The sequence below is a fragment of the Cavia porcellus genome, unplaced genomic scaffold, assembly GCF_034190915.1.
Source record: "Cavia porcellus strain 051 isolate PalLab524CR breed Dunkin Hartley unplaced genomic scaffold, mCavPor4.1 scaffold_30, whole genome shotgun sequence".
NCBI classification, from domain to species: Eukaryota; Metazoa; Chordata; class Mammalia; order Rodentia; family Caviidae; genus Cavia; species Cavia porcellus.
The window spans coordinates 12211647-12234920 of record NW_026947513.1 but is presented as its reverse complement, the minus strand read 5'-3'; the positions used below and the strand labels follow the sequence as shown (position 1 = coordinate 12234920).

General features: G+C 33.9%; 1 protein-coding gene across 9 annotated transcripts in view; it reads right to left on the bottom strand.

Annotated features, from left to right (window-relative positions):
* Pcdh7 (protocadherin 7) overlaps window positions 1–23274 on the bottom strand; it is a 380883-nt gene that overhangs the window by 318763 nt on the left and 38846 nt on the right. Inside the window, exon 2 of one of the 9 annotated variants that reach the window (XR_010044640.1) lies at window positions 315–23274. This exon is cut by the window's right edge and continues 28877 nt beyond it. The exons of the other annotated variants lie outside the window; for them this stretch is intronic. The gene's annotated coding sequence lies outside the window, so the exon portion shown is untranslated. The remainder of the gene's footprint in view (window positions 1–314) is intronic. 9 annotated transcript variants of the gene reach the window in all.

Here is a 23274-nt window from a genome sequence, read left to right as displayed (position 1 = left end):
TTTTGCTAGCCTAGTTCCAAAATCTGAACTGCACATCTTGGCTGATGATATTCTTTCCTTCTGCAAGATGTATTTGCAATGGTCATAAACTTTTTTTGGAAGTCACAGAGACATAATAGTTCTCACTACATTTAACATTTGGGCATCTAAACCAATACAGCTCATAACACTATGTATGCCATGTATGCAGGAAATGTCACAGGTAGCATGCTTAAATTGCTAACTGAAAATTGAAATAATTGTATTTTAGAGTTCACATTTTTCTAGACTGTAAAATGTCAGGAGAGGAGTTGGATCAGAGATGTGAGATTTACCTGAATGTTCACATCCTTCAAAGCAGGTCTGGCCTTTAAACACAATCATTAGATTGTTCATTCTCTCTTCACAGAAATCCAGGCAATTTGCAGGTTATCTACAAATGAATGGCTGATCATCGTTCAGAAACAATTACTCTACCTTTCAATGTCAACTAAAACTAGAAATTCCATCTGACCCAGCTATTCCCTTCTTAGTATCTTTTAGAAATATTTGAAGACATATCACAGTGATATATGCATACAACTGAGAAGTTGCACCTTGGAAAGAGCCTATCTGTCCATCAACACATGAATCAATAATGAAGATAAGGAATTTGTACACAACGATGTACTATGCTGCCATAAAGAGGAATACACGAGTCATTTGTATGAAAAAGAATCCACTCATTCTCTTATATAAACCCAAAATATAAATAAATTAAACAGCAAAATGGCAAGAGGAAACAGGATCTCTTGCAAAAGAGAAACGTACCAAGAGATGGAGAGATGAGGAAAAGAAGGGAGGGAAAGGGGATGTGCCATCTCCCCACAGTGAATCTGATCATAATATATTGCACACACATACTAATAATTTTTTTAAAAAATTACTGTTAAAAGACAACGTTTTCCAACTTCTTATTTATTTTTCACAAACAAAAATGATACTAAATACATCTCCAAAATTTTTGGCTCTCTTATGGTTTCTGCCTAGGTGTTCCCCCAAAGCCTCATGCAGCCATTGAGGTGACTGAATCTAGCATTTGTGATTGGTTCTTTGTCTAGCACTGGAATTGGTGGTGTGACTGATGCACCCACCCAGGGGCAGGGAGCCAGCATACAATATAAGGGAGAGAAGGAAGTATATTTTTCCTTTTTGCTCTTTTTGCTCTTGTCACTTGTGGCCGCCATGAGGGTTGCTCTTTAGCTGTGCCACCCGCCTTGCAGCCTGTTGACTATGGACTGAAATCTCCAAACACTGAGAGCTAAATAAACCTTGCCTTCCTTCATTTTGGGCATCAACTATTTTGTCTCAGCAATGAGAGTAAAGTAACCAAGACAGATGCTAATGTCATTTTTGAATAGTATTAATAGTAATTAATTTCTGTGAACACGTGGTCTTAAAAACCACAAAGACATAGGCGCCACTGTCCAATTGGTAGTGGAAATGATGTTAGAAAAAGTTTTAAATCTGAATTTTTCCAAAAAAGATAACAAATCATTTTCAGGAAGTAAAAATGATATCACTTACTACCCAAAATTCTTACGTTTACAACCTAAAGTCAGAAAAGTGAAAGAAGTCATCTAATTCCCAATGTAATAACACATCAGTCTATAAGAGGCAAGCCTACAAAAGAATAATTTCTTCCCCTGAACTCTTGATCAACTTGCTTTTGAAAGAAAATGGTATAATAAATCAGTAACACCTAATTTTAATTGCTCATACTCAAAAGCACAAAATAATTTAAAGTTACTCTGACAGTTGATTATTGTTATAAGCTATTTAAATTTAAGCGTGTTTAAATTTTCTTAATCATTAATTACATTCTATGTATTCAAAAAAGATTTTTTTTTATTTTCTACGAGGCCAAAAGTTAGCATACAGTAATGTAGGATGTCGTAACTAATAAAAAGGGCACACATGTGCACAATTTAAATTTTAGCTTAAGATGAAATTTAACTTATACAAAGCATATCACTACACATTTCATTTCAAAGTTCCTTATACACAAGTGGAAGGTAATATTAGAGAGTTTTTGATTGTGTGTTTTATTTGTAAACCAACTGCAACATTACAGCTATAGGGTAGCTCAAGAAAACATTATGTCTTCCTGTAATGTATTCTTATTATATATGATGTATTTCCAATTTTATTAAGTATTGTAAGTATAAGTAATGTATTTCATTTTATTAAGTTCTACTTTTTGAAAATATAAAGCATAATGTACACTAAATCATGTGCTATATAGGAACATAATTTTGTTCTCAATTTTAAAAGTCACAATAAGAAAGCATATATTTTAAAGAAAAGATTATATTAAAAATAACATTATCACTCTCAAAAATTTACCCAAATGTTTTTTTTTTTTCTGTAGTAGTCACTTAATTTCTGTGTCCTACAAAAGTAGCTACAATGTTCTCCATAAGGGCAAACATCACACCCAGTATATTTATGGCTTCCTTCTCAGTATCTGCATATGTGTGACTCATAAAATAACTGGATTAATGAGGGAATGTACATTAACAAATATGTAAGCCATACTATGTCATATCATATCATCACTGATAACTAGTTCTGAAAGCTGAAATTATGTGGGCATCTCTTTCTTTTGCTTATCATACAACTCTGGACTATGGATCATACCGCTTTTGAATTACAATATTTTGTAGAGCATTTATTAATCCCATCCCTCTGATAATTTCTAAAAATCTACATGTTTTACAGAGCTTCATTTTTTTTACTGTTTCCTATATAGCAATCAATCTCTTTTCTTACAGGGAAGACACTATGTAAAGTTTTCTGAAAAGTAGTCAATAAATAAATAATAGAGTAAAACAACTTTTTAGAAGAAGAATCTGTGATCTCAGAATGTTTCATTTTATATTTTGAAACCCTGGATTACAATTTTTATTGATAAGCACACTCAGGAATATAATACATTTAAATAATATATTCACCATCCTGCCATGCAACAAAATGAAGTTCTCTTATTAAAATGTTCTTTGGAAACAAGACGAATTCTGATTTCATAAATTAACTACTTAATAGTGAGCTTCTGTTTTTGTGGTTTTAAGCTCTGATGCACAGAACAAATGCAGCTGTGTACTAATATTCACCTGTCACTAAAACCAAGAAAAATAGATTCTTTCCTCACCATTAAAGATTAACGTTTAGAAACAAAAGTGCTTATCTCAAATCACTTACTGAGTTCATCACGAGCTACTCGGGAATGGAGTTATGAAATGGTAGTTGGTGAGGGTTGCAGTGAAATGGATATTCCCAGGATGTGTTTGCTTTGATGTGAATCAGCTAATTAATATGGCAGGGGAAGCAATTTTCAGCTGACTGCCATTGAGGAGATATGCTCCTCTAAATCAGGCCCACTCATCTCTGTCAAGTCCAATTCAGGTGAAGTTGTAGAGGAACAGCCTCGGTCTTTGCTTTTCAGGCTTTATCCCCAATTTATTCCATCACCTGGGCAACACACACACACACACACACACACACACACACACACACACACAAAGGCAATAAAGCTAGATCATTCCAGGACCATCTCCTACAAGCCTATCTGTCTACCTCTTTGAGCTTCCGTTTCCTAACTCAGACACTGAATCAAAGCAAGAGTTTAATTTAAAAAATGTACCTACAGAAAGTTGAACTGTAAAAGCTTTACTCATCCCTTTTTCCAGTCCTTCATGATCACCAGGAGGTGACCGCTGCCAGAAGGAAATTGAGTTAGAAAACAGCACTATAGACTCAGAACTATACAGAATACTCACACAGGAAAAGACTTGCTCTTTACCTGTGTTTCTAAAAATCTTCCAGGCCATAAACTAACAAGAAAAAAATATACAGGTAGACAGGCGGGCAGATAGGCAGACAGAGAGACAGAGATAGGATATGTATGTGTATGTTCCACTTATATTTTAAGGTAGGTTTCAATACGAAATCAATCACCTATGCAAGTAATATACATTAAATGCAAGTATCTATTGAACATCTTTCCTTATAATTGGTAATATAAAAGAATCCAATGGATATTCATTGTTTTTCCTTGACTAACGTTCATAGTCAAGAAAGCTAAAGGTAACATAAGAGAAGCAAGGCGTATTCCACAACACAGAAAACTAAAGTGATGTTTGCTCCTAGTCTAGAAGCCGGAAGTTGGTATTAATGTTAGAACATAACTGACTAGAACAGAAGCTGAGCCAGGCCACCCTGTGTTCCTTCTTTCCACACTAGAAAAATCATTTGAAGTGAAAAGCCAGACAAAGTAAACACAGAGTTTAGGAAAGCAGAAGACTGCAAGACAGTACCAGATCATGTTTTGTTCTTTTATTTTCTTCTGCTTCCTATAAATAATGGATCAAAACCACAAAAGGCAATAATTTTTAATCACTATAACTCCTGTGCAGACCCTGCTGGGGCTCAGGAGACTGTACCACAAAACATGGTACTTGGCACTCAAGGAGACAGAAGGACCAGGAATTCTTCTCTTAATCTAGTCTAGCCCTTCCCCCCAAAGCATGCAGTATAACTTTCCCCTTGAGGGATAACGCATAGCTGAGAAGCATGCAGTTCTGAAGGAAGCACACATCCTTATCTCTGTAAAAACAGGGATACTCAAAAACCTAAGCCACCAGGCCTTACTTAGTTCTCCCCGCTTTATAACCCTTAGCTCATCCATCAAATCTAGACATAAAAGCATAAAACTTTACCTGTTTCTTCAGGTCTTTCTTTCCTTATGAAATAAAAGAAATAAATATGTGAAACTTGTATATTAAATTAGTTTGTATGTTTTTCTCTTCTTGACCTTTAATGATAGAGGCTTGCACCATAAACCCAGTAATAAGTGAGGAAAAGAAATCTTTCTTTCCCTGCAATGTTTATTATAAGACTGTACTTAAATGTCTAATTTAACCTCGAAAAGTCCTTGTGAAGAAAGGTTTATAATTTTGTTCATTTTGTATTTGAGGGGATTGGAGTTCAGAGAGCTTAATCTTCTTATATAAAATTATATAGATAAGTGGTAAAATCAGAGCCTCAAACCATGATTTGGCTCCTAATCAAAAATTTTTTTTCTGCTACACTATGTTTGCTTGTAATATTTTTTTAAGATATGACTTAAAAATTTTACAATAGGCAACTAAATTATAAGCAAACTTAGGTGAGTTTTCTAAATTATTATATGTGAATCTGCTAAACTCACGTCTAGAAGCCTATGCATTTATCATATTCTATCATAATTATTTAAATTATAAGTATGTAAATAATCTATTCATATTTAAATTAATGCATATAAAAAAGCAAATTCAACATACCTTAAAGTTATCTAAATAAAAGAAATAAAAGGAAACAAGATCAATTTTGCCAAATGGTAGGAAAGGAAACCTGAACCCTCTCGCCTTTCACATGTTGAACACTCACACCCATACACACGGAGACTTTCACCAACAGTTTCAACCAAACTCTTATAAAAAATGAGATTCAGATTCTTAGTCAACTATTCAGTTGGCCATGTAAGCAAAGAGGATAATAAAATAAGTACTTGGCCTTGACTTCAAAATATGACAAATTTGGGGCCTTGGAACAGAATGACTTAGGTTGAATAGCAAAGTAATCAATATTTATTGACTAGTTGCCTTTTAGAAGCATGGAATCTCAGTGTTAGAAAGAATGACAAAGGTTATAGAGTCCAGTCATACACATAGCATAGAAGGAAATGCCTTGCAACCTCAGGGACAGCCCTGGTTTTCAGGAAATATTTATGTATCTTTTGAAGATCTCTTCAAAAGATACATAAATATATGAAAATAAATGAATTGGTAACCTTGGAGAGAAAAAGAAAGAGCTAGGTAGGTAAAACTATGAAAGATCAAATTGAGAAGCAACTCTGGTGAGGGTTCTAGGAAGAGTATTTTAAATTCCTAAATGGAATTTAAATCTGGGTCTTCAAAAATGTCTAAGCTGTTGATCCATGGAAAGAAGAGCAAATGGCATCCAGCAGTGGGGGATTTGTGAGAAGATAAGCAATGAGGTCAGAAAGCTGTGAGAAATCCCCTTGGAGATCTCCTTCCAAATTTGTCCTGAGTTGTTTTCCGTACTTTTTTTTATTTAGTTCAAAGTCACATATAGTAGGAACCAGTGTAATAGGAAAAATAAAACAAAATTCTCCCTCAATTACAAATGTATAGGAAAATTAAGTCATTAACTGCAAGAAGATAGAGTCTGCCACTGAAACAGCTATTTATATAGAGAACACTAATGTAATAAAGTCCTTATAGACTGCTACGCAAGAACACCCTTTTATAAAATCTTAAATCATTTATATATTAGATCATAATTTTATTTTCTTGCTTTAATTTTACATATCACATTTTCTGAGTCAAAGAGGTATGAAGATCAATTCAAATGTTCCTATCAGCTAAATAAGCAGAATGGACCCCATCTCAAGGCTTCACTTAAATTTGGCCAAAGCTGAGCATTAGGGCATTTCTTAACACTTGTAATAAACGTGCAAAATAACACAAACTTAAACTATCATCATTATCCTCTTTGGACCATGATATTAGCCACCTTTGGAAACAAAAGCAATGCTGGCTAGTATGCATGTGCCAAAGCAATAAGCTGCTGAGAGAAACAGGGACTAGATGTTAATGAGAAGATGAAGTGAATAGCAAGCTCAGCTGTCCTTAAATGCCACTGAAATTGCAATCATGTGCCTGAAAAATTGAGAGCTACTTGGGGAGCCTTGAATACTCACAAATGGGCCTAGAAGGCAGTCAAATTGTTTCCAGGTGATGCATAAACCCACTAAGAGTTTGATCCACTAAAGACAAACATAATAAATGTCTGAGGAATTAACTGAGACTTGAAAATGTACATGTGCGATAAGACAAAATGTGCAGATTTAACCAACTGACTTCCTGCTTTTGAAAGGATACATTTAAAAGGTGAGAATTGGCACAGTGATTATGTGATCCCTTTGGCTGATAAAAGATTAATTTCTATGTTAAATATGATTCTATGTTAAAGTGATTTGTGGTAAACCAGCTTCAAAAATCTATGCTTCCTGACAATTAGAAATTTGCAGAAGTTTTTCCACAAATACTTTTGCAAATACTAAGACGCTGATTTAAAGATTGACATGAATATATTTACATATTGATTTTAGTGCACAGAGGGTAATTTCGTGAATAACCAATGCACAAATGTTATTTCAGAGATAAGGATGCCATCTGGATTTTGCCTCTACCACGTTAAACCTTTTTCCAGTGACAATTTCTGAAACCCAGAGAGGTGACAGAATTTGAAGACTTAAAGATGTGACTATTTCAATAAAGACCTCTGGTCTTTAACCCCAGTTTACCTAACCCCAGTTTACCCCGGTGTAAAATTCAGGCAGCACAGGTGTTAAACTTAGACACCCATTTAATTGATAGTGGACTTTACATTACCACTATCAGTTGACAAGCAAATGAAAAAGAAAAATGTAATGCAAGAAATACAACTATACTAAATACCAAAACAACATTCTTTGTCATAAATATATTTATATGTGGGATAAATTTTCACATTCTCTTTATTTGAAAAATCAAAAGAAGTTAATAAAAATTATTTTAAGCCAAGCTTTGTTATAGTTTCGTATGACAAATTTTGAAGGTGGTTTCAATCAATACCACATAAAGATGTTAATATACTTAATATGCCTATTACATGAAGAAGACTGCAAATCTTACACTTTAAAATAGGTCACAAGGCTTAAAAAGCTTAATCACAAAGCAATATGGTGTTTCTCAACAGAAAGAAAGAGACAATTTGCTTCTCTCTCTTTATCCTTTGTCTTATAAGTGCAGTGTGATGTATTAGTTTAATTAAAGTCTACCAAATTATCATAAGGATTTTATGTGCTGCGAATAATTGGCTTTTTCTTCTCTACTCACTTTTTGTTAATGGAAGCAGAACATTTTTTTATGATACTTAGCCTAAGATACCAAAAGACTACAGGGGAAGAAAGGCAAGTGAGGTGCCTAATGAAGTGACCTTTGTCATCTTGGACATGAAATAAAATTAAGTCTGCACTAATGCAGTGAAAATAAGTTAATGTTTCCAAAGAGTTAAAAGGATAGATGATATTATGGCTCAGAGCCAACTTATACCAAGAAGTCGATCATACATAAAAATGACAATCCTATTAATATGAAAAGCCAATAGGCTCTAAAATGAAGTAAAGTGCATAAATAAATCATGTTGTAAGTTTTTAAAATAATATATACTGTAATGAATCCGGGGGTTTTATGGATTGGATCAAGTTATAATGCAGATAATGTCAGGCTACAGATATCTCTTTAATAAGAGACAAATTAAACACAAAAATGAACAAGAATATAATAAATGTAACATACTAAATGAAAGTTTGAAACAGTGACCATACTGAAATTCCTTACTCTTGCTAAAGGTGAGTGGGAAAAATTATAATTAAATTATACTAGCATTTACTGCTATCTCTAATGCCAGCATCACAACTGAGAATGACCTGCAATCCCAAAACCATCTACTGACTGTGTATGGCATCTGAAAGTGAGAAATTACTGGTGATTATCATATGATTTCCAATGTACATTACAGACACAATACACATTTACAATAAATGAATTTCAACAATGCTTTTTTAAAAAAACGTGATTAACATTCTTTTACTACTGAATGAAACATAAACTACATATTTCAGAATTCCTGAGAATTTTGAGTTTTTAACTCATCTTAAGTATTATGTTTTTTAAAAACTTTATGCTGATATTTTTGGCTTTCTCACAAGTTAAATGTTTTCAATTAGTGAGAATAGCTAACACTCTCTTGAGTGTTTGAAGCTTACTGGCAAGGTTTTCAGGAAGCAGATACTATCAGTAATACATTCAACAAAGAAGGGTATCAGGATCTGAGAAACTGACTGATCCCAAATCTCAGATCTAAAATCAAGGAATCACAGGAATTTTAAACCCACAAAGTCTCACCCTCCTGTCTTTGTTCTTAACTTGATAATAGTCTCTGCCTCTACAAATACAGGTAAATATTCTTAAAGCCAGGTTATTTAAACTTGCTGTACCTTTCCAAATACACCCCCAAAACAAACATTTTTAATGAATGTTCATACTTTAACATGTCCTAAGAAACTTTTAGCTTCTAATCTTTGATTTTCAATTAACTACACTCCTTCCCACCTGCCCCCCCAAACTGCATAACAAATAATAATCATATTTATGAAGAGCGAGCAATATGTGTACATAATTATATACTTGCTAAGCCTATGTGACCTTAAGGGTACTACTGTTATTGAAAAGTCTCATGACCCAGCCCCCAATATACCAAACCAAAAGTAAGCAAAGAAAATGACATTATTTCCAACATCTGAAAAAATGCTCATAGGAAGGTGAGTTTCCTCCCTGATTCCTCCATATTCTGAAGAGATATATACTTGATTTACTCGATTTGTTTTAAGCCAAAGACTGAAAAGGAATCTTTGACAAAACTGTCATCTTTAAAACACAGTGATATTTCATTTTCCCCTTCTGCACTATTTAGATTGCTTGGAACTGAAATGCTTCCAGCAGCTCTTGTGTCCAATTTTTCAAAGCTGTCACTTCCTAGCAAATCTGCTTAAGCAAAATACTTACGTTGTTAGAAAATAGAACAAACATACATTATAAAATGCATTCTACTCTTCTTTGCAGGTCAGAATCTTAGGCAAGAATGGGAACTTGGAAGAACATGTGGAAATAAATTAAAAGATGACTATGATGGATTGGTTTAAGTCCATGAATCGGGTGCACCTCTGATTAGTTTCTAAAGATAGACTTAGTTCAGTAGCATTTTCTGCACGATAATCATGTAATCAAACTGTTATTTTCAATGTATTCACTAAAGGTCATCAAACTGAAAAAAAAAATAAGCCCATGGAAAAATGAGACAGTGAAAGATGGACATGGTTACTCTTCCTCAGTTCGTGTGTGTAGTAACTGTTACAGTATAATGTGTCAACAGTCTATGTCCCAGAAGGTAACAAAAAATCTCCAAGCTTTAAACTTGTAGGCTTCTGGCTTTTCTGAATTGTGGGAACCATAATTCAGACCTTACAGACAGAGAAAGCACAACAGAAAGACATTTCAAAATAATTAATAGAAAGGAAAAAGGTATAGAAACAACAACTAAACTTGTTATTATTAACAAGTCCCAAGTAAGTGTGTTTTGGAAAGGTTCAGTCACACAAACTGGAAACATTTATGAATAAGTGAATATTCTTAACACAAAGTGTACATAAACATGCACACACATACTAATACAGTCTGAGTTGTATATATTTAGATGTGTAGTATGCATATTTATCATGTGTGGAACTTTTTCTCCGTAAATGCATAATTATACAGTTCTGGCTGAAATTAATCCCTCCAGGATTATACAATAAAAATTATCTAAGACTTTTAACTCCCTACATTACTTTAAAAAGCTAGTCATGTCTCAGCAAAAGCTGACACTGCTTATGGTGTACAATCCAAAACCCAATTCTCTCTCAGCACTTTAACACTAGATCTGTCACCCTTTAACACCACAAAATCAATACCTTGGAATGTCATGGTTCTCTGATGGCCCACAAAGTCAAGGCATGATCAATTTCAACTTCCTTACTAGACAGAAATAGACTTAGACAAATAAAAGATTCCATTGAAGTTCAATTCAATAAAACAACGGAATAAAGGCAGAAAGAGTCAAAGTTGTTAAAATTGAGTCCAATAAATTTCCACTTAAATTTAGATATATTTTTAAATCCAGCTAGATTGCATAGAAGCCAAAAAAAGAATATACTACAATTAAAAACAAGCTAATGAACTACTCTAATCCTCAAATTAAGAAATATATCATTAAATGTATATGAGGAAGCGTTCTGCTGTTGAATTAATTACAAATCAGTAAGAGGAAGATGGGGTCCGAATTCTTCCCCATATGTCCTTAGAACATAGGATGATTTTGGCTTCACTGTTCAGTAACACCAAGAATCTTGTCTTTCACATAATGAACTGCATCTCCAGTACTTAGGGCTGGATGCAGACTAGTCATTTAAAAATGTCTGCTTACTATATGAACAACACACATAAGAATATATCCAGGACAGAAACTCTGTAAGGGCAAAAGTCTTCTCTTTCTTGTTCTCATGTGTTTCCCTGGCTTTTGTAGTGCTTAGCCCAGAGCAGACACACAGTAAACAGTTGAGGATTTAGATGGAGCTTTTTATCTTGCCTGTCATATGTTAGCATTCTATAAAATTTAGATGATAGACGTCAAATTTTTTTTCTGTAAAACACATTTTATATATGTCAGTGGTTTTACTCCACTCTTAAGTTTCATCATATATAAAACAAAAACTTATTTAGTAGAGCTTTAAAAAGTTAGGAGGCTTGGAGAGTACATTTGGTTCACTAACTTTCTATGCAACTGTGTCCCTCCAGTGTTATCTATAAAATGCAAAGAAAGGACACAGAATAAGATGATTCTCAGGTATTCTTTTGGGAGTATGTCAGTATATACCCTCTTGGGTATATATACAGAAAAGGATTCAGAAGAAATCAATGAAAGAGGCTCAGGAGGTCAGAAAAAAGATGGAAGGCAATCCTATTAAGAGAGTTAAAAGAAATTGGAGTCATTCAATTGAGCAAAGAAAATGCTGAAAAAGCATTAGTGAAGCCAACGAGTGTGGGAAGACTTAGCAGCATGTGGTAGCGGGCCTGAGTTATTACTTCCAGTCCCAGTAAGACAGTGAGTATAAGATGTTCCAGTCTTTTGTTTTCCTATGCCATCAAAGCTAACAACAAACATATCTGTGACCCAGCGTGCATCAGGGAAAGCCCTAGACACAGCTCTAGGCAATAAGACACAGGCATAGGCGTCCTTCCAGAATACAAAGCAAATGAGTTCAAGGAAAGTTTTTCCTTTCCCTTTTTATCCCTCTTCTTTGTAGCTACCTGAAACAGATGGAAATAGACTTGGAAATGGCAGCTCCCTTCTGATTATGAAAGGAAAACCAAATACTAAGCATGGTGGTCACAGGAGAGCAGCATCATGATTTTGCAGTGAAATATGCTGACTGATGTTTCTACAATCTTACTTAAAAAGTAAACACCTCATTTTACCATGTTGAGTCCATTACTTGCAACCTATTGCATTCCTTTGTGATATATTTGCCAGCAGACAAATCAGAGACAAGAGGAAGAAAAAAAAAACTGTAATTATGAAGCAAACTTCATAAGACACTAAATAAAGGTCAATAGGAGTGTTTGATTTGATCAATTTTGATGTTTCACATTATTGACTATCACTGGAACCGGCAGAATGGAGGCAGTTTTTAAGTGTCAAAAGTTCTGGAAAAAAATCATAAGGCATAAGTTTGACTTTTGTCTGTGTAACTCAAGATTTATCAGGAATTCCTCAGTATAAAATGTAAATCATAGTATTTACCTTGATAAGAAAATTATTAAGATTAATGAAATAATGCATGGAAAAATACTTTTAAAACATCTAGGACGTTACTAACAGCTATACAGGATGCTGTCAATAAATGCACAAATTCTGGAACATGTTACATATTTATCATTATCAGGCTTATTAACATACAACAATCTCTCTTTTTCTTTAGAAAAACCACACCTAACAAGAAAGGTTGTCCCTCTAAAGGCGTATTTCTGTCTCATGATACTTTTCTCCTGAACGTGTCTGATGGGAAGAAGTGACAGCTTTAAACTGAGTTAGAACCAGACTCCTTCCTTGTCACTTAAGATTGTTACCCAGAGGCTATCAGGAAGATTTTTGTATATAATAAAGCACATAATGTAAAAATCAATAATATACTGATTTCTGGCCCTATTTTTCCTCTTGTTGATAGAAAAAATGAATTTTTAAAAAAGATCATCTTCAGTATAAGAAGAGAGAATGCAAGGGTTTAGAAGAGAGAGAGGAGGAGAGAGGGAGGGAGAGATCTTGAATTTCTAATATATTGTTAAAGACTAGGTTGCATGTCTTCTTCATCTTTGAATAATGCGCCTTAAATTATGTTCTCTTACTGAAAACCTAGTGGGCTAATTAAAAATATTCATTTTGGTTTTTATTATTAAAGCATTTTATTAGTGTTATTAAGATGGCTATCGAAAATGTTAAAAATAAAGACTACCTATAGACCCTTCTCTAGCATTTTGCTAACTCCATTATTATTAAACAAAAATTCATAAAGTATATTGTGAACAAAAATATTTACACAATTAAAAACAAAAGGACTACATATTTGCCTGATTCCTTGTCTGTAAAAATTAAAGAAAATATACCATTAATTAAAATCTTGAAAGTGCAATACATCAACTTTTTAAATTCAAGCATCTTATTTTTAAAAACAAGTGCAAATCGCATTTATGTATAAAATTTCCATGTATTTTTCTTTTGTGAGAAGCAAAGAGCTCAAGAGACATAATTTAGATCTTATGTGCCAGAGAAACAGAACTGAGCAATTGCTAAGCCCTCCCTAACTGTTAGGATCCTCTGACTGCATCACAGTGTCCAGATCCTAGAATGAAATTATGGGTTTTCTGAAGGTAGGCAGAGCCAAATTGCTAAATGCTTTTGGTTTGGGTCCCAGAATGCAAGAGCTTCTGTGTATGGTCTTGTTTTGTTTAGCTAATAATGAAGAAAAATTTCTAAGTTTCCCCATAATCCTGGTTTAGCAGTAGTCATTTTCAGATCTAGCTAGGACTGTTCAAACTTGGTAGGCTTTTTGTAACAAGGTTAAAAGTACTTTAAAAAAAATAATAGAAATTATGTAGAAGACTGTAAAGGAATATTTCCATGTAGTGACAATAAACCAATCAAATAGCATGAGTTTCTTATTTAGAGCATTCAGTTGATATATTTTGTCTATGAATTGTTAGTCTCATGTTCTGGCATATGACCTTCACAGCCCTGAGAAGACCCAATTTAATGTTTACATTTTATATTATTTCATTTCAGTCTAAGCTACTTTTTCACTTGTGGCATTTTGTCATGCAAAAATAAGTTGCACTAAGTGAGGATACATTTTGTAGTATATCATGACTTGTTTTGTTTGGAAATAGGGACTCATTGTACAATTCAGGCTGACCTTGAACTCACTGTGTAGCCCAGGTTAGCTTCAAAGGTATAGCAATCCTCCTGCTGGAGGCTACTGAGTGCTGAAATGACAAGCATGTGCCACCACACCCAGAGTGATGGTTTTTGAAAGATAAATGGTATACAATATTCCCACCCTTCCTTTTAGTGTCCCTTGCATAGCTTCAGCTGTAACAAATAAGATCTGGTGATAATTATTTAATGATCCTTTTTCTTTAATATTCGAATTTTTCAAGGAGGAAGTTGCATTTCAATCTTATATGTTTAATCAGAATTTTGACCAGCTTCTAGTTTAAGATCACCTGAAACACAGCATAACACTGATGATACTATAACTTCTAAACCAGATTAGTCTGCTGATGCGGCACTCAATTAGCACCACTGGAGAGAAGGAACCTAAAAGGACAGATACGTATTAGCTATCACAGAGCACTCTATTCTTACCTGAGTTACACATTTCCCTGTCCATTTACTTCATCCCAGTTTCCATAACAAATTCATCAGGTAATAGGGCCAAGAACCCCTTACTATTCTTAATGTTTAAAAGCAGAAAGTGATAAACCATTTCAAAACACACTTCCATAAATAAAGAAATTGCCAAAATACATGAAAGCAATAATAATTTATTCCTTGCAGAAATAGGAAACTCGATGGATTGTTTCATGGGAGGACAACTGGAACTTAGTGCACTAAAGGAATCTCCTTTTAGAACAAATATTACTTGTTTGAAAACAGAACATGAAGTGATGTTACTCTGTGAACAGAGGAAGCTGTAAATGGCCCTCTAATCAGAGCATGGTGTTCCTGAATCATCTGTCTTTTCATTTTTCAACTCAAGAGTACCCACCACGCCTGTGTTAGTAGCTATCAGGAGTACACTGCTCCTAATAAATTCAATGGGTGTTTTGTAAGTGAAAAGCCTGCAGGATTGGATGCTTTGAGCTAAATTTTAGCTGCATAAACAGGAATATTGCTGAAAATGCCAATTAGTGGTTCAAAGCATAAATAACCAAGCATTAGCTAAAGAAAAAATGTTTATGGAATAAAAAGCATCACCTATTTAATCTATGCCTGGCTTTGCTGGATGGCTCACCCAAATATTAACAATAAAACTATCTGAATAAATTCCTACTGAAAGGTAAATGCAGATGAACAGTGACTTCTCAAGAGAATTATAAAAAAGTGAAGCAAAATAAAAGTTATACATATAAGCAATTTTACATTTGGTCTTTTAAATTTCAAAGCAAATAATTCTTGCATTATGGTAGTTCTGAATGATTTAAGACCCTCCAAAGTGGAAGGCCAATGCATAAATGGATGCTAACATGCATGGTGGAGTATATCTTAAAAGAACTCAAAGAATTATGTCATAATAACTCACATAACTAAAGGCACATGCATGCATGAAGAAATTTTGCTTTGAGTTGAAACCTGGGAAATCTTAAGGTCAAATGGAGGCTTATCAGACAAATATATTCTATGCCAGCTAAGAGGCATGAAAGAATATCCACACAGATGGGAAGGAGATAGCTGACTTGCAGGAAGCCATGCGGAGTGACAGCTCCACAGCTCCTCCACACCTGATCTGGCAGCAGGGCCTAAGGGGCTGTGCTGCAGCCAAGTCAGTGGGGTCCAGAGGCAAATGTGGCTGGATGCTCTCTGTGCACCGGAAGTCCTGGTGCGGGCAAGCCTGCACCTCTGCAAGTGGTTTCTCCAGAAATATGTAGATGCTCACAACTTGACTCATCTGTACTGAGTTACATGCCAACCTGGCTTGTATTTTGAAGGAATTTATCGGAAAGGAAATGTCTGCTAGTAATTGCTATGAAAACATTTATTTGACCCTCAACAGTGTTCCTCATCATGTTCAATTATTTTAAATAATGTATGGGAGTGGAAACACGATCATGGCTAATCAATACTAGATTGATTGGGTTGTAAAAATTCTACAGTTTTTAACTGCTGAAACTATCACTACCTCCTAAATTTGATTTTGTCCCTGAAAATCTATGTAAGAAATGTAATTTCTAATTTCCCCCATTTTAAAAAGTTCTGACATTTCTAGTCATAAGCAAATGTCAGCTGAAGATGTAAACATACTAATGATAATAGCCAATAAACTTAGTAAATGTATATGCAATTTTTAAATTAGACAAAAATGAACAGAGTGAGCAAGACACACGTGCCAAACCTTTATAGTTTTATTCATTAATTAATGCACACTATTAGATTTATTCAAGTGATAGCCACAGATTTATATATGAATGAAGAATATCTGAGCCAAAAATAGGGTAAAATTTTTTTTTAAATATCCCTTTTACCTTTGGAATGTCACATTGATTCTGAATACCACATTGTTAAATAACAATGACTATGAAAAGATTATTAAACAACCTTCTCTGAGAAAGAACAGTGGATATCATTTTCAACTGATAAAACTATACCATTGAAAGAAAAGAGTTGAGTTACACAAACTGGAAATTTGCCAGCTCCTTTAGTGGTTTTAAGGCAACAGTACTAATTTTCCATTCTGCAGAAGCTAATGGGCACTACAGAAGATTTTCTAAAAAAATTTTTAATTATTTCAAGTTTCTAGTTCAGTGCTCCAAACCACAAGGTAGATACCTCAGTATGCCTCAGAAGCAGGATCTGATTTTACTGTTTTGTTTAAATTCTAAAACTCATTTGAACTCAGTACCTCTGGGAGACAAGGATTTCCTGATTGTTGGCAGAGCCTCTAAGGATTCCTACCCCAAATGGAAGGAAGATTTGTATCTGAGTCTGAGTTTCAAACAGATCTTCACAGTTTTGCTACCAACCCTGTCCTCTTTTTAAAATGCCCTTTGGACTTCTGTAGCAAAACTCAGAGTGGTTAGAAAAGAGGCAGCACTGTGAGCTGTGAAGTTGCCCGTTCGCTAATCTCTCAGAGGCAAGTTTACCGCTTGATGAATCATTAGCCTTCACTTCCTGCAGCACTGAAGCTTTCCCTAGGGGTTGCTACTAACTAAAGGCTAATCACCCCTGTTCTTATTTAGCTCTAGAGTTCCCATTAGATCATAGTTGAAAGTGGATGACTGCAGACTGCTAATTCTTACCTGAGAACATATTAAACAAAAACTACATTCCCAAGAAGCTTAATTCATCTTCCTTTGTAACAAATCCATACCTAAATGTTGTATCATTAAATGTACGACAGTGGTAATCTTAGCTGCTCAGGAAAAAGATATTATGAACATTTGAGTGGCCATATGGTATTACTAGGGGAATTCCTAATGGCTAAGTTATTTACACTCCACTACTATTTTTAAAACCTAATATGGAATTACAAAATGGTGAGAATTACATCAATAAAACATGCTATATGTCAAACTCGCCCAAAGAATATTTTGCACATAACTAAAATGGATATTTCAGATGAAACTTCATGCATATATTTTCATAGGTGTAGGACCATTTTGGATAGTACATTTATACACTTATTCACAATTGAAATGAATTAATTCCAAAATATAGTTCTATTCTAAAACATGGGATTAAAGATTAAAGAGGCAATAACTATCACAACACATGAATCAGGTGTAGTCTAGAAAAAATTTCTTCATAATTTTCTGTCCAATGTATTTCTAAAATATAACGTTTTCTTCTTGACTTTTTCCTGTATAAAGAAGCTGTTCTTTTACTGATGTATACCCACACTCTTGTAGGTACAAATAGATATCTTCTATGTTTGTTTTCTATAATATAGTACTTCTACAAGTAAAACATTCTATGACATTTATAAATACACCAGTACCTTAATTAAATAGACTTAAAAATTATGTTTTTCTTCCATACATTAATGCATGCATCATAAAAATCTTAATTCTAAAACATACACCATTGCTATTACCACATGATAAGGTGTTAGGCAAATCACTTCTTACAAAAGAAAGGAAAACAGTAATCTAGCATTGAATTTCAGTTGCATATTTCAAAATTCTACATAGAGAAACTCTTAAATTTTGTAATTCTAATACTAAATCTTACTTGAGATATATTGCCATTTTTACAATCAGAGGGCCCTTTTCACTAGAATCAGTTTCTCTTTTTCCTACTTTCAAAGGGAAGCATCCATCCCTCTGGGACACCTTCCTAAGCCTCTCTTTCCTGTGACGTCTTTTCTAAGCCCACTTGCGTCTCTTAGCAGGCGTCATTGGTTCTCTTTTTTGTCTCAAGGCAATTTATCTCCTTCCCACTGTCTCCCAATTATAAATATGCAAGTTGGATAATTGACCCACCCCTCTGACTGATTCACTGGCTAAACAGAGCTGACTACCTTCTAGTAAAGCACTAACAACAAGTGGGGGATGAACTAATTAATTAACCTGAACATCTGAAGTCATTATTGCCACAAATCCTTTGGTACCTTCTTTTACTCTGTCAACCATTAAATCCTCCCTCACCCTTTCACACCTGCACTCCTCATACTCTCACTGGAAAACAGAGTAAATGGTTAAATTGTGTGCAATATCTACATATAAGCACACACGACTACTTAAACTTAGTTTTCCTCGACATTTTAGATTTTACAATTAGATCCTCAAAATGAACATTAAAATGTATAGAAAATGCAATCATGAAAACAAAACCTTAATTCGGTGAACCCATAGAGAATCTCTAATTTGAAGCCCAAGAAAGTACAGTATCAGCAAGAGCAGAACTTTGTACAGAAGGGTCTAAGGGTACCAAATAAAACAAACCAATGAAAACAACATAAATTGAGATTGTTAAAGAAAAATTTCTGAGAACATTTTATAACCTGTATTCCATGCCAGAAGGCTATGAACATAATGCACGAGCCACCAGATGCCTCTGATAAGTCTTTTTGGCTCACATTTGAAGTAGTAAAATGAGATCTGAGTATCAGTATAAGAGGGCTTTTTCAAGGTGGCTGGCCAACAGCATAATCTAAAGTTTATCATCCTAGGTACTTTCCAGAAATAATGTGCAGGAAATGAGACACCCTAGCTCCCTAGTGCCATTTCAACTCTCCTTCTCGCATGAACACAAGTACCTGAATTCTTGCTCAGTGTCCTATTAACTTGTCCAAGACACTTCTCAGGCAGATCACATATGCAAGGATGCAGATGTGATAAAAGGGCAAACATTCAGTTGGTTCATTATTGCCCATTAAGTAGCACTTGACTTCAGTACGTATCCCATAGAACAATAAAAATCTACTGAAACTTACGGTATTTCAAAGTTAACAAATTTCATTTGCACACTTCATTTCTTTCAAGGTCATATAAAGACGTAACAATAATATCTACTTTTATGTCTTTGAAAAATCTGCAGTCAAAAATTGAATAAGCACTGTTGCACAGATAAACCCAATAGGGTAAATTATAAGCTATAAACACTTGATAACAGTATGTCCTTGAATAGTTATTTAAAATTAGATGCCCCATGAATTCTCACAAATATTAACTCTTTATGATAAAACATTCATTAAGCACACATTTAACCATTTTTGAGTGGAAGTCTTCTAAAATATTTTCCATATCAACTTGAACCCTTACAGCCTACACAAAGATTCATAGTTGTTATAAATACAGACCAGGGATTCTTGAGTAATACTAATTATGCTCACCCATATCATCCGATGTTATGGATGTATATTACCTTCATGGATGCATATAATGGTTCTCTCTTTCACTTACATGTTTTCCTTACATTTGGGTATTATTTACTACTGACAATAGAATATGTATCTTACTAACGCTATGTGTTCAGATCCTAATTGACGGCTTGAACCAAGCCAGGGATATAAAAATAAGTGTATTTGCTACAACTATGTATTAAATGAGAAGAAACAGTTCTGCCAGAAAATCTAGATGTAAGTGAATTGTGTGAAATTTCTTACATACATAGGGTAGCACCCTTCCTTTTTAAGCCTCTATTTTTTCGGGGTTAGTTTTTTCTTGTATTTCAGGTTAATTGCATTACAAAACATAAAGGTTACACAGAAAATTAATGCTTAAATTCTCTAAATTTACCAAAATAGAAGTATATATGATAAAGCAAGAAGATACTTAGAGATCAAATTACTAGGATGTGAGCAGTTTAATCTTCTCTTTTCTCTTCCAAATGGTAGTTGAGGCTATTGAGACGCTATTTCATCATTAATGAAAAGGGATTTGAGAAATACTAAGATCAAAAACAAAACTGATCCTGAAATCCCAGGCTGACAGAGCACTCTGGGATTATATTTCCTGCTTCTGACTAGACAGCTATACCCTTGAGTAACAGCTGTACTTGGCGAAACAGTGATTTACTGATGTGGTAATGAATGTACCCTCAACAGTAAGAGATGTTTCTAAGCCTCCACGGCTGTCTTCTACATCAGGAGAAGACCTCATATAACTAATTTAAGGAAGCTCCTGGCATTCAAGATGTTTCCTCTGAATTTTTTATGCAGCGATCTTTGTGATGAACAGTCTACCCAACACTTTAACTCTAATTTGACTTTCTCTGAATCACAAAATTCTAAGAAGGAAATAAGACACCCTAACTCACTGATTAATCATTGTACACTGAGAATAAGAAAATAAAGCCATAATGTCTTTTAGGCCAAATATAATATACTTAAATTGCTGTTTGTCATTTATCTATGCCCTTCTCATTAAAGTGAGTAATCAAGTTTGGAACATTCTGATTGTACGTAGTTTCATTTTAATGATAGATAAATAAGGCTCCAGTAAGTTGATTCTGTTCCTAATAACTGAAAGAAATAACATGGATACTTGATTTTGTGTTTGGTTACATTCTGTATTTTACAACTGACTTTGAATTTTCAAAGTACTTGTTGCCTTAATCTAAAGATCTGTTATGTTTGATGCTACAGTTTACCAAGTTATACTCAAAGATTTCAAGGAAAGAGACACTATGGTAACTACTTTTATGTCGGGATATCTTGTGGTGAAACACTATTTTGCTTAAATGGTTATGTGCTGACCTGTGCTGTTTTGTTGTTATGTCCTCTTTTATCTCATCTCCTATTTTTATTATTTATTTGTTTTATTTTTATCTTTTTAATTAAGGGAAAAATAAATAAAAAATAGCAAGATATATTGTAGTAGCCCACTTTGATTCCCTATTAACTTGATTTGAAACCCTGAATTGCTCTCACCATCTTGTTTTGACTGATTTTCCTCTATTCTGTTTTGCTTGATAGCACCAAGTTTGAGAGTATAGGCAACAACTGTGAAGACAGTAAGATTCACTATGATGCCCGTTCCGGTTTGACTATTATCTTATTTTGAAGTCCTGTAATGTCTCCAGTGTTTTGGTTTTATTGGTTTTGTTCTTTACTGTTGTTCAATTTTATTATAACTGATGAGATAGGCAATTCTTTTTAAGATAGCAAGAGGCATTATGGTAACCGTTGTTGATCATGTTGTATTCTGTTTTTACATTATGTACTATGTTCATCCTTTTGATTTGACTGACTCTGTTTTGTTATGTCATATTTGGTTTTATTCTCTTCAAAAACAAGTAATAAGAACTGTGAGAGTAATAAAACCCAAAATGTGTAATTGTCATTGTAAAAAAGAGGACAATAAAGTGCTCTAAAGGATTTAACTGCATGTATATTTAAGCTTATAAGATAGATAACTATTTAACTGAATTTTTGTTTGGATCTTTGAACGGCACTGTTTATAGTCTCACCGTTTGAATGTTCACTTTATATGCTTTAATTTTGTAACTTGAACAACTATTTCTAAGATGACAATATGTAATCTATTAACTAGTGATTTTCCTACTGTTTATTTTTTTGAAATTCTGTATAACTTGTACCCTTTTTCTGTTTTTCCCCCCTTAAATAAAATTAAAAAAAAAAGTAAAGATCTGTTGCAATCCAGACCAAGACAGTAATAACAGAAGACAAATGTTTTCCATTTTAAATATTTTCTTTGGTCTTTGAAAACCCTCAAAGGGTAAACTATTTTTATTTAATAGTGACAATTGATCTTCGAATATTCAGGACTATTAAAACCAAAGGGAATCCTTTTTTAATCAACCAGGTTAGAACTAAAATAAATGAAGATGTTCATATCACGCGTTCAGGAAGCAAGGGAGAAGAAGAGTAAATAAACTTTGACAAATAACCTTCTTTAAACAAATGAGAATGTTAGGAATCCTGCCCTGCCACACTCAGAGTTGCACTGTGTATTAGGCTAGTTTAGTAATTTTCTATAACACTCACATATTTAAAATGATAAATAATCATCAGTAAATATTTTTATGTCATTAGTTATAATGTTTCTTATTGCCTCAAGAGAAAAGAAATCACTAATCTGAAGAAATAAGAAACTGCTGGGAAAAAAAGCTATTAATGTAAAGTATCCACATTTTCATAATACGCAATATTTAAACCTGGCTCTCTAAAACATCCTATTCCAAAGGTGCTTGTTTTGAGGAGGAGGTCAATTGGCATAAATAATTAATATATAAATATTATCCAGCTCCTCCTAAGTTGTATTTTGTAATATCCTTATGTAATACAGTCCCCTGAACATGTACGGTACTTTATCATTAGAAAGAACATGGGCTTCATTTAATTGCCTAAAAATAATTACCTTGTTGGAGAGGACACTGGCGGGCAGGTGGGCTCCAAGACCATATCAAACCAGTTATGTCTCTTGTTCTGCAAGTCAACTGATCAAGCCAGACTGTTTACTGTTTCTATCAAGCACTCAGCATATTTAACCCATATTACTGCTGCGTAGATTTTATAATACACGCTTCACAAATTTAGCCAATATCCAGCATATTGAAACCTCTTTTTATACAATCACATGATTGCATTTCATCCTTCCCACACTGCAGGCTTATCTACTAGGTTCAAAAGCAATTCTCTCCTACCCCTGCTAGTTAACTCAGTAATCACTAGTTCTGGGTAGTCACTGAGTACTTACAACAGTGCTGATTCAAAATTGAAAGGAGTGCTACAATTACAAAGCATATAGCAGATACTGAAGAGTACATTTGTAAAAATAAATATTTTTAACTATTTAAATATAGCTACTTATGTGT